Genomic DNA, 13303 nt, shown 5'->3' with positions numbered 1-13303 from the left:
TTGAATTTGAAAAAAAGTGTCATTTGAAATTTAATTGATGATTTTAACAAAATGTCCACAAAAAATGTTTCTTGGAGGGTAAGTATTTCTTTCCATTTCCAACAAATATTTCTGGTTTCCTTAAACCCGTGAAAATGTCATCTTGCATAGACAGACTCTAAAACATCTCATTAAAGCTGTAAAGTGTTTTTGTGTTGTTAGAGTATGTTTCATACACGAAACTTGACTCTCTCTCTCTCCCCCCCCCCGTCTTACATTAAAGCTACTGGCCTTGAACTCTGCCAACTTGTTAGTTTCGAAAAGGAAATTACATTAAGGCTTTAGCCACTTAGTGATACTTCAAAAAATAGAAAAAAAACTCTTAAAGTAGCAAGTGCAGATTGGGGAGCCCTAGCAGATAGCCAGCTTAGAAGATTTGAGCAGTAGAACCCATCAATGACTGAACAGTCAATGAAGTCTGGGTCGAATAATTTCAGAGATGGGCATTACTGTCATGAAGTATTCTATGTCTGATTTACTTGTGCAGTTCTGATTAACAGTTATGCCTGAAATTTATATTGATTTTTTTTCCTGTATGCTGAAGCTTTTTATAATCACCGACGACATTTTCTGTCATTTCCAATTTCCTACATAATTCTTCAAGGATATGCCATTAACATATTATAGCTACTTCCGTTTCTTGAATCCTTAGAATCCATATTTGACACTTGGATCAGCAGAATTTTTTGGGAACTATATCATACCACTTCCTAAATCTTTCACAGTGACACAGTTTCCCATATGATCTGCTGTTTCTCTTCTTATACATGCAACTCTCTGACCTTGTGATATTCTGTTAACCTGTTTCACAGGTTCTGTACGCCTTTCATGATCTGCATTTGCAAAATGTAACCGAACTTCCTCATCCTAGAAGTACTAGCAATTGTTGGTCCTGCTTTTTATTTTTGTCTATGCCATGCTTCTGTTTTCTGCTAAAACCAACCATCAAGTTATCTGCTTCCCACCCATCCTATCCCCTGATTATATCTCCTCTATGAGATGACCTGTTTGGTCATCTTGATCTTCCCCTAATGAAAGCATCCGTTTCTTTGAAGATGAACCCTAAAGACTAAATTAGATAATTGCTCTTTCTTTGCAATGTATTTTCTTGTAGAGTTTGAAGTTTGGAGTACCAAACAAAATTTAAAAATCCTTTTTCTCAACGATGTATTATTCTTGTAGCTGGGAAAATTCCCCCGTAAGTTAAATCTATACCTTAGTTGGCAAGACAATTTACTGTTTTTGAAGAGATTGTGCTTGTGTGGAAGATCCCTGACATTTCATGTTGACTGACAAGATTTACAACCAAGCAAATTAGTTTCAATTGAGTTTTTCTTATACTTAAGAAATGAATACTAATGTTGGTGTTACCTTCTAATCTTTTCCATACAATTATAATAATTGGTTAAGGATATATTTGTAATTGTGTATTGCCCTAAAATAACCATGAACAAGACTCACAAAATACATTTAAGAAGTTTTTTTCATGATACCAAATGCAACACTGAACTAGTGATGCAACATGCACCCATAGACAAGAGCAGTCATTATGTATGATTACCCCTGTGCACCCAAAAGGCATGGAAGAAATGTTTATACAGCACACGCGATGTGCACTTTTGCAAGAAAGGTACCTTGCATCTAAACTTTACACTCTCATGATGGTAAAGAACTAATGGAGATATGATGCAATGTGTACAACAAAAAAAGAGTTGCATTTTCCTCAACAAAAAGAGAATAGCATTTTCCTCGAGTTCATTCCTAAAAGGAACTAGGCAAGTAAGTGAAGCTGAAAGCATTGCCAACCCAACACCAAACAAGGAACTTGCTAGTATCTAGGAAGCATAGAAGAAGTTAAACTAATGTACTAATCAAGAGCGTGAGAACATGAGAAATAAGGATGACATTGTGATATCCCGTTTCTAATTTACCTTAAAATCACAATTGTAACAAATTAGGGGCAAGGTTTTGGTTCACCAAATAAAGTTTTCCTCAATATAATGATTCTGGATTCAGATCTCACAAAACAACATGAAAGAAAAACATATGCAATATATGCAAAACCATATATCTCATCATTTAGTCAATTTTTTTTAGAAAACATACTGGGATAGTGATATGATGGGTCCACCCAAAGCTATTTTCAAATCGAGCCTAAGAGGAGTTTATGTCACAAACATTTCATCTGCTACAAACAGTGGCCACCCTGTTGAATTAGGCAGAGGCTGTAAGGGGAGACTTGACTTAGTGAGTGCCTTGTCCTCAGACACAATGGTCCTACTAGGAGGACCTCCTCACTGCTCCTCTTGACCCTTCTGGTACATCTCAGGCCCTTTCTCTTTCAAGGTGGGTTTTAGGAAATATGCACAAGTATTCTCCATTTCCATCTTGTGGAGTCAGGGTAGAGGCTGTAAGGCATGACTTGATTTGGCAAGTGTCATCTTTTTGTAGGCCACAACGGTCCTACTAGGACGACCTCCTCACTAGCCCCTTGTGACCCTTCTTTTACACCTCAAACCCTCTCTCTCGCAAGGTGGTTTTCAAACAAAGGAGGGATGGTAGTTTTCCTTAAGGCATCCATTCCCCCTCCATGCATTCCCCCTCCATTCTCACATGATTAGAGATCTTTGGGTTTGTCAACAGTCCCTCAACATAGGGGTTAGAAGCAAAATTGTAGTAAGGTGCTCTTACCCCTTTTCATTATAACTGTTGCTCTTCCATAATTGCTGCACATGTAGCATATTAAGTGGTTACCTTAATTAATATCTTTGCTTAATTGCATCCATCACAGCTTTTCATTTTTTCACCATTGTTGTCATTAGTTTGTCACCATTTGCTTTAATCGCTACTTATATCTGATTACATGTCTGCTGATTGGGTCAATCTGCCCTTCTGATTAGGTTAATTTGCTCTTCTGATTAGGCTGGTCTGCTCTTGTATTTTATTTTCCTTTATATCTTCTCTTAATCAATGCCTTTTACTCCGATCTTCCCTTTAATGAGTACTGATTGCCGATTGATTACTGATTGATAAGTAGGAGATAATTTCCACAGCTAGTCAAATTGTGATATGAATATCAGGATTTAACTGTGTGATTTTGAGTCAAACTCGATGACCCATGTTTCATGAGTAGTGATTCAACATGAATCCATCTCTCATGAGAATAAATGGAACACTTAGCACTCATTGGATCTAGGTGATGCTCACAGGGGTGAAGCACCGGGACTTCCCGGGAGGTCATCCATCCCAGTACTACTCCAGCCTGAGCGCGCTTAACTACAGAGTTTCCTCAATAGTTAAACCCAAAGCTTGCAACCCCATTTGCAAAACCTTCACCAAGTGTTGTGCCTTATGAACCATTCATTAGAAAGCCCCTTAAGCTCATCAATTGATAAGTAGGAGATAATTTCCACAGCTAGTCAAATTGTGATATGAATATCAGGATTTAACTGTGTGATTTTGAGTCAAACTCAATGACCCATGTTTCATGAGTAGTGATTCAACATGAATCCATCTCTCATGAGAATAAATGGAACACTTAGCACTCATTAGATCTACACTTAGCACTCATTGGATCTAGGTGATGCTCACAGGGGTGAAGCACCGGGACTTCCTGGGAGGTCACCCATCCCAGTACTACTCCAGCCTGAGCGCGCTTAACTACAGAGTTTCCTCCATAGTTAAACCCAAAGCTTGGAACCCCATTTGCAAAACCTTCACCAAGTGTTGTGCCTTATGAACCATTCATTAGAAAGCCCCTTAAGCTCATCAATTGATAAGTAGGAGATAATTTCCACAGCTAGTCAAATTGTGATATGAATATCAGGATTTAACTGTGTGATTTTGAGTCAAACTCGATGACCCATGTTTCATGAGTAGTGATTCAACATGAATCCATCTCTCATGAGAATAAATGGAACACTTAGCACTCATTGGATCTAGGTGATGCTCAAAATCACACAGTTAAATCCTGATATTCATATCACAATGATTACTGATTATTTATCCTTTGGTTCACAACGTGATGTATCCCTTTTAATGCTTGGAGCGAATCCTCCTTTATACTTTATTGGTGGAAGGCTCACCACCTTTCATAAGGATTGAGTCACCACTTTTTATTGTTGGCCTTAGAGATTAATATATTATTCTCAGATTGATCTCCTTTGGATGTCCTCTAGTGAAATTTTCTCCCCTTCATATCTTCCAATGTAGGTGAGAGTCATGCCTCTTCATCATGTCTACCCTTTGCAATGGTCACATCCTTTCACAATTAGCACCTTTGGAAGAGTCACAACCCTTCATACAAATGTGCAAATTAAATATATAATTAATTCCAAGCTTAATTTATAACTCAACCAAATTCAATTAATATGGTGGGCCCCTTTATAATATTGGTGTTTAAGTGTCTTGGGTGAATAATATGCTAAGCCAAGATTAAAATATAATGAAATGGCATGTTATTAAATTGAATGGCTTAGTAAATTATTAACAATTAAAACTTTTAGAGCCAATGGAGAAAAGAAAAATATATTTTGGGAAAATTAAATGTAAGTCATATTAAGTGATATTTTAATGTTCAAAAGTCATTAGAGGAAAAGGCAATATAAAAAAGGGAAATTGTGGCTTGGGCATTCATTTTCTATTGATCATGGTGCTACACTTAGTTTCTTGGTTGAAAAAATATGGAATACACATGGTGAGGACGCTTTTTTTTTCTGTTATGTTGACTTTAAAAAGGCCTTTGACACGGTACCATTGGGATATAATGAAAGAACAAAAAATTCCTATTGAGCTTAGGGCTGCGGTACATAGACTATATGAGCAAGTCATGGCTAAAACCAAAAATATGGATGAGATGTCAGAGTGCTTTGGCAGCAATATAGGTGTCAAACAAGGATGCCCCCTTTTGCAAACCTTGTTTGGGATATATATCAATAAGTTAGAAGAATGTAATGTCCCCTCTTTTAGCTCAGTCTAGCAGAGACATGTGAGTCAACTTATTATGGGGTCTTGTAGGCTGACAGGGTTGGATAGAGACCCAGTATGGTTATTTAGTGTTGGGGACTTGATGTTTTGGCAGTTATTGATCAGTTGGGAGTCATTCCTTGTTTTTAGGAGGTAGTTCCTACTTTTTAGGAGGTATGATCTTTCCTAGGGTTGGGGCTTTATGAGATTACTCTTTGGGTTCAGTTTCAGAGGGATAGGGCTTGTTTCCTAAATTTTAGGAGCATCCCTAGATTTTAGGAATGAGACTGCCAGTGGCTCCTTAATTTCCGACTTCAGTCACAGATAGGTGACAGGATGATTTTATGGTTTGTGATGTCAGTTGGGCATTTTGTGGCTATTTGGGTTATATTTTTAATATTTCCTAAGTTAGCGTTTAATAATTAAATAAGCTAAGTTATTAGCCATTTTGGAGTAATAAGGGGTTTTTGGCCTCATCTGGATGCGCATCCTATGGTGTGATAGCTCATTGGAAAGGTCTCGAAATTCTCTAAATCTTTCTCTTTGGTCTCAGGGCAATTCAGTGAACAGATTTCTGTCTATGAGGAAAAAGGTCATTTTCTAGTAACATGACCACTTTAAAATAAGAAATTATAACACTTTCACTACCCAATGCCACTTGGAGACACTTAGGGTTTGATTTGCAATTGAGAGGGGTTATAAGGAGATAGAAGCTTCATTCTAAGATCATCTTTTGCATATTTGGCAACTTGTTTATGAATTTGCTCTGAATGGGCGATTTCTAGTCTAGGACGCAAACCCCAGGTTAGTGATTGGCTGGGATGTAGCCCTCAACAATCTTTGGCATTGTGTGTGGTGATTAAGGACATAGGCATCAATTCTCATTGGGGTTTCAGCGTGGCATATCATCTTCCAGTTGGGACGTGGTTCATTGTAGCCTGTGGAATGCCATTTGCAATAGATACACCACGTGGTGTATAGAGTATTGCTTGTATTCACATCCAAATGTATGCTAGATTCGAGAACAATCTTCACCTTCCAGTTTGACATCAAATTTGTATGTGAGCTTTGGGAAATGCATTGGATTTATTGCTTGGCTCTATAATTCAGACAAATTTGCTTGGTACAGTTTGCAATAATTCTGATTTTTATTGAATACCTTATTTATTTCAGTCTTGTTTCATGGTTGCTGTTCCCTATTCCTTTCTATGTTATAAAACCATCAAAAACAAACAAACCTTTCTGCACTTCTGTCTAGTTCTGCAAGAAAACACAAGTAAATAGGAAAACAGATTTAAAAATATAAAATTATAGCAGATCAACAGATAAGATCCATCAGGGATCTTTCAAAGAATGGCTAAACAAGAGTAGTGGTGATAGGGTTCAACTAATTAAATATGTGGTAAAGCTACTTCTACGTGTAGATGATCTCATTTTAATTGTCAAAGCGGATGATGGTTTGAGGGAAAGTCTGAAGGTGCTTGATGCCTCCTGTCATGAGGTTGAGATGCAAGTGAACACTAGCAAAACGAAAGCGACATTCTTCTCTTTGAAAAGAAACAAGAGGAAGCAAAACACTTTTCTTATCGAAGGCAATCCTTCAGAGATTGTGGATGAGTACAAGTATCTTGGGATCGATTTCCACAACAAACTTAGTTGAGAAACTTGTAGGGCAAAAAGGATTTAGGGAGGATGCAAATAACTATATTATTTACGATGTAGATGTAGGAATGCAAAACTATGGGATTGGAAAATCAAGAAGATGCTTTTTGGTGTGTTGGTTACCTTGTTGCTCTGTTACGGACATGAGATTTGGGGCAGCAGCCTATTAGATGAGAAATGGAGGCAAGTGGAAAGAATCTATAAACATTTAAGCATCAACAACCTCAAAACTAAACTTGTTGTTCCTTATGAGATCCTGTTGTTAGAAGCAAGCATATTCACTTTAGAGGGTTTGAAAATGTTTTGGTTACCAAGCAATTTAAAGAAAACTCAAGGTATGAAAAAAACCATTAGCCTAAATTGATCATAGAGGAAAGACTTGATAGAAGAAAGGACTCTTGGATGAAATAAAATGTCAAATGGATGCAAAAATGGAATGTTAGTATGCGTGAATGTTTGGATAACAAGGATGGAATTAAAAATGTTTGTGAAGGAAAAATTTGGGAGTCTTATATGGTCAAAATAAAATGGGCACAAAAAAGACACTTATATCAAAGAATTTAACCCCATGAGAGACCATGCGGGGAAAGCATACATAGGAACGAATATCAAATGGAGAGCTAAAATGCTCTTAGTGCAGCTTAGGACAAGTTCTCATCATTTGAGGTGCGAAATGGGTAGATGGATGACACCTAAGGAAGAGTGGGAGGAGAGAATATGTTTATTTTGCAACACGAGAGTGGTAGCAAACGGCATTTTATCATGGAGTGTCTAGTATATAATGACATCCACTCCGGCTATGAGGATATTCTAGAAGTAAGCAATTTAGGTACTCTTTTTGAGGAAACATAACTAGACAAGACAACAAACATAGTGATCATTTCAAAAGGCGTAAAGGTTTGGTACCCTATTCTGGGGTGCTTTCTTTTTCTATGTGTTCCCATAGGTTGCTTTGGCCTCACGGACGTTACTAAAATCTTTCATTCATACATTTCACAACATATGTTTTTGTTTGGATATTTCTCCAAAATTTAGTTTAAGCTTCGAATCCTAGGATGGCTCTCCTAGTGGTTTGCTTTCCTTGGATGTAGCCTTGGGTCAGAGTCCAAAGTGCCTACAACAATTCTTGAGGTGAAGTTCATACATTTGTTTGTGGGCAAGTATTCATCTTACTGTAGTTGGGTTGCGGCCAGGCAAACTTCTTATGGGTGGAAATTACTCCAGATTGGCGCCATATATTGCTTATGCCAAGTCTTTATCAAATGCTGATCACAAATGTTAAGGACCTGATGTTATACATGGGTGACTAAATTCTGGAGCTGAGTGTTTTAACATTGTTGAAGGTGACTACTGTCACCATGAGATGGGAACCATTCCTCACATGGCACGAGGTCTACAATACTAACAATCCCCAAGTGACTCAAGTTACAGCTGTGGAAACATTATATACAGTGCTGTCTTCGAGTAAGGGATCATTGTGCTAAGGACTGTCTACTCAACACAACAATCAGGCAAAGATAAGCTACAGTAGTCACAGGTCAGATTAAACAAGCAATATTGACATAATCAGCTGCAAATAGAATCATCTATCATTTTTGTATTCCAAGCCATTTGATGCCTATACATGTGCTGGTTGTAATGAAGGCATTTTGTAATCAATGGTTCTATTTGAAGAAGTTAATATTAAAATCTGGTCATAGCTGCATCATTTATCTTACAATCTGATTTGTATTTAATCACCTCCTGAATGCACAAATTGTCTGATATTTAGATGAATGCAAATCTGAGCAAACTCAGTTAGAGTTTCTGAATGTATTGATAGGGCATTGTATTGCCATAATCTGTTTCAATCTAGTAATAAGTGAGTCATAGTCAGTACAAGAACGAGGATTTCTCTTATAAACAGGGGGGACTTGCTGTTTACCGTACGGGGTAAACAATTTAATGCATATAGACAATAGAAAAGAACAGTAGTACTCTTTTTATTATTCGCATATATGCCGAAGAGATTACATAGTGCTTTCAATCATGATTACAATGATAATCCAAAGTTGTACTTATACCATTCCAAAGAACCTTCCCGAAGGGCTCGTCGGCTACATAACAATCACCGACGACATTCACTTGTCGGCTACACAATATCTACCGACGACGTCAACTCGTCGGCTACACAATATCTACCAATGACATCATCCCCCCCAAAAGAGAAAAGTCGTCTCCGAACGACAATTACAAAATATCCGAGACAGATTAACAGAACATAATACATTGACTGACTAACTACAACAAGATAGATCTATTTCTGTCACACCACTTTCACATTCGTCCCATGCCTGCACCATACTGGTCTCCAAAGCACGTTGCATCTGTAGCCTCTGCTAACACAATACTGTCTCCTTAATCAAGTTGACCTTGATAGCCACCCGTGCTGCTTTCGTTGCTTCCAACTCGTGGGTACCCTGAGCCAAGTGTCGTTGTACTGCCTTCAACTGGATGATCAGCTCCTCCCGAACTCTCTATGCATCCACCAAGATAGCTTCACGTCCAACACCTACTCCAAGTGCCTCAAGCATATCATCCCTCTTGAAAGGCTTGCTCTAGTGCTCTCTCTACCTCTGGTACTCAGACACTCTATGCCTGCAACAACTCCAGGTCTCATCAACTAGTCACACTTCCACAACTGATAACTGAACTGACTAGGGGTCCCATCGAGGTCCAAGTGTGCTCCTTGTCGCGATACAGGGCGGGGTCGAGGGGCAGCACCCCCACCGCCAACACCAAATTAGCACTCTCAAACTCACACAAAAGTTCATGGAACACACCATTTTTGTCATTTCCTTCCGATTCCACACTCTATCTGACAACTGCTTATGTTTTACTACCTATTTCTGTCTTTCTCTTCCCTTTGGCATCATGCATTACTCATTTTGAACTGTTTCAATCTGTCATCGTTAATTTTTTTTTTTTTAGAAAACCTCCTGTCACCCTTCTTCTATGTCTGTACAGTGGTCTCTCTCTGTTATGTTACAACCTCGCTGCCAATGTACAACTACATAATGGATTGCTTCTGTCATAGCCGTATCATCTTCCTGCTATCGTACGGTATGGTTCTCCTACTATTGATGTCCATATGAGTAAGCCATATGGTCTTTCTCCTTCGCTGTACATCCACCCAAGCTCCAAGCAATCTGGTCGTACGACTGTACGGTGCTCTTACTTTTTTTGCAACTTTCCTAGCCATGGCTGTACGGTGTGTCCTGATTTATTCCCCTACGCTCCAAGTCCGTACGACATACCCGGCATTGGATGGTCATATGACATACCCTCCCTTTTGTTTTCCTTAAGCCGTACTCATACGGCTGTCATATGGTGTAATGCTTAGACATGGCTTCCCCTTCATTTGTTTGTCGTATTGTCGTACAATACACCTCTTTGGCCATACGATACTTCTCATGTCCATACAACAAGCATTTACATGGCTGTATGGTGCTGGTTCCTTGTCCGTACGATGCCTTCAATCCGTATGGTAGCCTCTTCTGGTCGTCCATATGATTACCTTTTTTGATCGTACAGTGTTGTTTGGTAATGTGTATCCCCCTCTGTGGCCGTACGGTTTTGTTCATGTACCATACAGTGATGTACTCATGTTCGTACAATATCATACGGTACCATAGATGGTTCGTACTGCCCTTTCCTGAATTTGTACAGTTGCTTTGTCTAGGCCGTATAATACTTCCTTGCCTGCTTCTAGAAGGCCGTATGGTTGTAGCTCCTTGTCTGTACGTAGCCTCCAGTCTGAAAGGTATTTTTCCCTTGCCCTGTGCTTGCCGTATGGTGCACCTCCAGGTCTCTTCCTACAAATTTCTAGCCGTACGGTGTATTCTTCTCTTTTTCGTGTGGGTCAAAGCTCTCTCTTCTCCCACCAGTATGTTTTTTGGTTCAATATCATCTCCGAGGTTCATGGTTTGTACTATGGCCTCTTCATATTTTAGTGGCTTATCTTCACTGAACGTATGCGCTGGTGTTTCATCCACCTGCGCTTCTCCTTCCTCTAGTTCACTATATTCCTCCTATAACTCGTTTCTTCCTTTTTCTTCTTCAACGCCCAACATGTTGCAGCATGGGAAGAGTTTGTAATCCTCCATCTACCAATTCCTCCTTCCAGTCTGAATACTCCCTCTTCATCAGGTTCCATTCTCTTCTTCCCCTCGTCATACCCTCCACCTTTGCCTTCGGAATCTAACGACGCTGCCTTTCACCTACCATTTGTGTGTGCAAGTCAATTATGAATCTTTTGCCTCCGCGGTCCATTGATAGGGTATTCTTCTTCCAGTTATGTTTAACCTTTGCTTGTACGACCCATCCTTTGCCCATAATGGCATCATATCCTCTCCTCTTCAACAGGATGATGACGAAATCGAGTAGGAACGACTGTGTTTAAATAGTCACTGGTTGTGTCATCAGGATTCCCAATGGTTTGATCTCGTGCTGGTTTGCCGTGAGCAATTAGAATGTAGGTGGCCACAACGTCGGCTGTCCCAACTTCTTCCAGGTATCTTTTGGTAAGACATTGACCCCTAAACCTCCATCTACAATTGTGTTTGAAAGGACCGTTCTTAATATACCCATCTCTACGACCGCCAAATGTCGTCCGGATGTGAGGGCTAACAGCATTGGGTCCGCTGCACTTGCTCTTCTTTCCTTCTCCCTTCCGTCTACTGTACTTACTCCACTTTCCTTCTCCCTTCCGTGTTCTCCTGGTAATTTAGCAGTCGGGGCTATGTTCGTGAGTGCTGTCCATCGTTGAGGCATTGTGAGGATCAGATCAGTTAACTTGACTGGTACTTCAATTTGTAATACTTGCCGTATGATGTTTTGTTTTGCGCAGTTCCTTGTTGAAGTATTGGTAGTGTCCTTCAATTGTGATTTCTTTGCCTGCGTTGCTTTCTCAATTTCCGCCCGCGTTTCTTCCAATCTCTTCTTTTCTTCCGTTGGGTCAAGGTACAGTTTTGCTTGTTTACAAGTGATTGCTAAGACTTCTTCGTCCACGCCAATGTTGATCAGATTCACTTCTGATTTCGGGCACTTGGCATCTTCATGATCTCTAGGACCACACCATCGGCATAACAACTTTGGTGTATTCGCTGATTTACAGTTTCGTGCAAAGTGGCCTCACAAATTGCATGCTCGGCATTGAACCATCGGGCGGCCGTTCGCATCGTACTGAATTCGGTTGCGGCCCCCATTATTATTGTTGGTATTGTTGTTTTACCCTCTTTTATTATTTCTGTACCCACCCGAAGTGGCACAATCATTGCTGGTGTTTCTGCTCCCTCCTGATGTGGAAGCCTCCTGTGTTAGGAGCACTTGTTGATGTCCTCTTGTTTTTCATATTGAAGGGGCATTCTTTTGTGGAATGTCCCATAATTTGGCAGATCTCACAGAATTAGTTCTTTGGACCGGATTCTTTTGTGTGACCTTCTCTCTTGCATTCTGTGCACCATAGCTCGTTTCCCTTCTTCTCCTTTTGCATATTCTTAAATTCCTTCATCATTCTGATCATGTCCTTCTGGAGAGCTCGGACCTTCTTGCTACCCTTTTCGTCATCACTGCTATCTTCTTCTAAAGACACGTCATCTGAGTCGGATGAGCTACTTTTCTTCTTATTTTTTGTTTTCTGTTCACTCTCTAAGTCCATTACCCAATTGTATGCTTTGGTGTATGATGATGGTGGCACAATCTTCATTTTCTTCCTTAACTCCGGACGTAGTCCCTCAATGAACCATCGCTTTTTCAGCCCATTTGCTGGCTTAGTTTTCATTTTATTTATTAATTCTTTGAGCTTTTTGGCATATACACGGACGGTTTCATTTTTCCCTTGCTCTGTGATGTATATTTCTGCTATGATTTCATTGTCATTGCATAGCAATTGAAACTCATTGAAAAACTCCTTTTTAACGTCCGCCCGTGTAGTTAATTTTTGGGGATCTGTGTTGGCAAACCAATCAACTGCTACACCCCTTAGGGTTGCTGGAAATTGTCGCACCCATTCATCTGTGTCAGTTACGCCATTTGCTGTCCAAATTGTTTTGCATGTCTTACAGTGTCTGATTGGATCGGCCGTTCCATCACCATCAAACTTTGGCAACTTCTCCTTTGGTCTAGCTATATTACTTGATTTTGTGTTCGGGCGTTGTTCTATGTTGCTCCACCAGCGGTGTTCGACACTGCAACATCGGCACTTGTCTGCACTCCGACACCGGCGCTCTGTATCCCATCGGTTTGCACTTCGACACCGACGCTCTGTATCTCGACGGTTTGCACTCCGACACCAACGCTTTGTATCTCGGCGGTTTGCACTTTGACACCGGCGCTGTTTCGGACAGTTGTCTTATCAATAGCTGCGTTCTTTGGTGAAGGATTGTCGTTAAGCGAAGTTATCCGTTCCAGAAGTGTATCATGGATGAAGAGTTCACTCCACGCTCGTGCTCCCTCGGTACTCCGAGCCGTGTGAGTTAATTCCCTTCCGTCTGGATTCTCTTCCCTTGGCGTATACAGGTTCATAAATTCCTCCTTTGCTTCTTCCACCAAATCCAGCCGCTGTTGAGTTTCTTCCAACAATTCCTCAGTGCTTCGG

General features: G+C 40.0%; 1 protein-coding gene across 3 annotated transcripts in view; it reads left to right on the top strand.

Moving 5' to 3' along the window:
• The window catches only part of LOC149561996 (thioredoxin-like 3-2, chloroplastic), a 97404-nt gene that overhangs the window by 40485 nt on the left and 43616 nt on the right, over positions 1-13303 (top strand). The gene's annotated exons all lie outside the window — the stretch shown is intronic.

Source organism: Cupressus sempervirens, chromosome 4 (genome assembly GCF_028749045.1).
Source record: "Cupressus sempervirens isolate cs-2001-9-10 chromosome 4, ASM2874904v1, whole genome shotgun sequence".
Lineage (NCBI taxonomy): Eukaryota > Viridiplantae > Streptophyta > Pinopsida > Cupressales > Cupressaceae > Cupressus > Cupressus sempervirens.
Note: the sequence above shows the minus strand (reverse complement) of the source record. Positions and strands in the feature narration are given on the sequence as shown.